The 2,773-nt window shown below is 58.2% G+C and overlaps 1 protein-coding gene across 1 annotated transcript in view; it reads right to left on the bottom strand.

Moving 5' to 3' along the window:
- The window catches only part of Baiap2 (BAR/IMD domain containing adaptor protein 2), a 164,335-nt gene that overhangs the window by 49,369 nt on the left and 112,193 nt on the right, over positions 1-2,773 (bottom strand). The gene's annotated exons all lie outside the window — the stretch shown is intronic.

Below are 2,773 nucleotides of genomic sequence, written 5' to 3'. Positions count from 1 at the left end.
GTATTGTGTCACCTGCCTTCTCTTTTTCCCCTGGGTTGGGACAGGGTGGTAGGTGGGACTGCAGGGCTGAGGACCCCACAAGATGACCAGGCCGAGGCTCTGGCCTGCAGTACTGGAGTGGACCTGGCCAGAAAGCAGTGGGGGCCGGCAGCCCCTGCCTCTGCCCCATGGCTTTCCCTGCCTCATCCCTGAGGCCCCTTAGACCGAGTGGATGCAGGTGGATGCAGGGCGCATCGCCACACTGTGAACCCTCCTTGGGACTCCAGGGGCAGTGGGCACCCATCCGGAGACCCCTACCCAAGTGGGCCAGCAGGCTCTGCAGAAATGGGGGCACCTGCGGGGCCGGCGGCTGATGGGGAGCAGTTGCGCCCTCCTCCCACGTGGGGGTTGGTTGAGATGCCGCCCAACGCAGCCCGGCCCAAAGGCCGCCTCGAGCCCATCTCCCGTCTACCACCGGGCACACAGCTGCTGCTCGTCTCTCCCAGACCCTGCACCAAGCAGGTGCCCAGCTCCTCCGCCCCTGCTCACAGGGCCCTGCCCAGAGGAAAGCTGGCGTGGCTCCTGCCCTCAAGACAGCTACTCAGGAGGCTGAGATCTGAGGATCGAGGTTCAAAGCCAGCCCGGCAGGAAACCACCAGAAAACTGGAAGTGGTGCTGTGGCTCAAGCAGTAGAGTGCTCTCCTTGAGCTGAAGAGCTGAGGGACAGCACACAGGCCTAGAGTTCAGGCTCCACAACCGACCAACCTTCCCCCATCCTCCCCCCCAAAAAAAGACAGCATCTGTGACCACAGAGGCAGCATCTTCCCCTCCCCGCGCACTGCACAGCAGGGCCTCTGCTCACTACCCAAACCGGGAGCAGGAGCCCAGGATCTCAGGTAAGGAAGACAGACCAGCCTCCACTCCATGGAGTCTGTGAGGGCATGTGTGCGTGAGGCCCAGGCCAAGTGCAAGGGCTGTGTAAGAGCCACAGAGGCACGCCGGCATCACAGAGCCGTGACTAGATGCAGCTGGGCCCAGGTCCGCGGGCAGAGCAGGGCAGGGCAGGGCAGGGCAGGGCAGCAGAGGTGTCACCCACAGCCTTCCCTCCCCGCCCGCCCTGCCTGCAGCTGCTCCCCTCTGAGCCAGTCCTACAGCGCCTGCAGCCAGCCTGGTGTGCGGGGAGGGGTTGAGCAGGTGAGGGGGGGGAGGGGGAAGGGGGCGGCTAAGGAAGGGGGTCTCAGCCCTCATTAGCTGTCGAACGGTGGGGGGGGGGGGGTATGACCAGTTGCTAAACTAAGGCATTTTTGCAAGTGAGGTATTGAGCGGATGAATACGTAGGAGGACCTCTGCAGAGACAGTGGGCACCAGTGGAGAGCAGCGGTGGCCTCCAGCAGGAACTCACTGAGCGTGTGCTGTGTAAGCTCCTGTTGGGTCATTGCTTCCTCCTGCCTGAGCTCTGGCCTTCGTGCTTTCCTGATTCTTTCATTAGCCCCTCCGTTGCTTCCTCCATGGCTCACATCCATTCCTCAGCTCGCTTGTTCCTCGCTCAACATGCACCAGGTGACCCACTCACACACATGCCTGCCGGCACCGCGTCTCCTTGCAGTGGGTTTGTTTGCAGTACAGGAACCCCAACCCAGGACCTTACACTTGCTAGGCGAGCATTCTACTGCTTGAGCCACGTCCTTAGTCTATTTTTATTTGGTTTTTGAGATAGAGTCTTATTAACTGCCCAGGCTGGCTCTGGTGTGTCTCACCAGACCTAGAAGGTAATTTTTTTTTTTTTTTTTTTTTTTGTTGGTCATGGGGCTTGAACTCTGGGCCTGAGCGCTGTCCCTCAGCTCTTCAGCTCAAGGTGAGCACTCTACCACTTGAGCACAGCGCCACTTCCATTTCTGGTGGTTTATTGGAGGTAAGAGTTTCATGGACTTTCTGCCCAGGCTGGCTTTGAACCGCGATCCTCAGATTTCAGCCTCCTGAGTAGCTAGGATTACAGGCGTGAGCCCACTGGCGCCCAGCTTAGGAGGTAATTTTTTGTGTCTATGTGTGCCAGTCCTAGGGCTTGAACTCAGGGCATTCCCTGAGCTTTTTTACTCAAGTCTGGTACTCTCCCACTTGAGCCACAGCTCTACTTACTGCTTTTGTTTGGGGGGGGGGGGGAGTCCAGTCGTGGGGCCTGAACTCTGGGCCTGGGCGCTGTCCCTCAACTCTTCAGCTCAAGGCTAGCGCTCTACCTTGAGCCACAGCACCACTTCCGGCTTTTTTTTTCTGCTTATGTGGTGCTGAGGAATCGAACCCAGGGCCTCAAGCATGCAAGGCAAGCGCTGTACCACTGAGCCACCTTCCCAGCCCCTCTTGCTTTTTGGAGGAAGGAATCTGACAAACTTTCCTGCCCAGGCTGGCTTTGAAGTGCAATTCTCAGCTCTCAGCCTCCTGAGAATCCAGGATCACAGGCAAGAGTCCCTGGTGCCCAGCTTGTATTTTGTTTTTGAGTCAGGGTCTTGAGAGCTTTGTCCCGTCCCCCTTCTGAATAGCTGGAACAACAGGCATGGAGCACCACAAAACTTCCTGTCCCAAGCGCTGGCGTCTGCACTTGAGGCCATTGCACATGCGCGCGCACAGATCCGCTGTGAGTCTTCATCATTACACACCTGGAAGTGCTTCCTGCAGCCTCTCCTTGGTCTGAGAGTACCCAAGCCACCCCAGCTTGCTCTCCTTAATGTTGGCATGGGGTTCCCTTTTCCTTTTTATTTAAGTCAGGCGAGAATAGCTCAGACCACTGCACAGTGTGGGC

This window comes from Dipodomys spectabilis, unplaced genomic scaffold (assembly GCF_019054845.1).
Source record: "Dipodomys spectabilis isolate Male_0828 unplaced genomic scaffold, ASM1905484v1 ptg000512l, whole genome shotgun sequence".
Classification (NCBI taxonomy): Eukaryota; Metazoa; Chordata; class Mammalia; order Rodentia; family Heteromyidae; genus Dipodomys; species Dipodomys spectabilis.
Note: the sequence above shows the minus strand (reverse complement) of the source record. Positions and strands in the feature narration are given on the sequence as shown.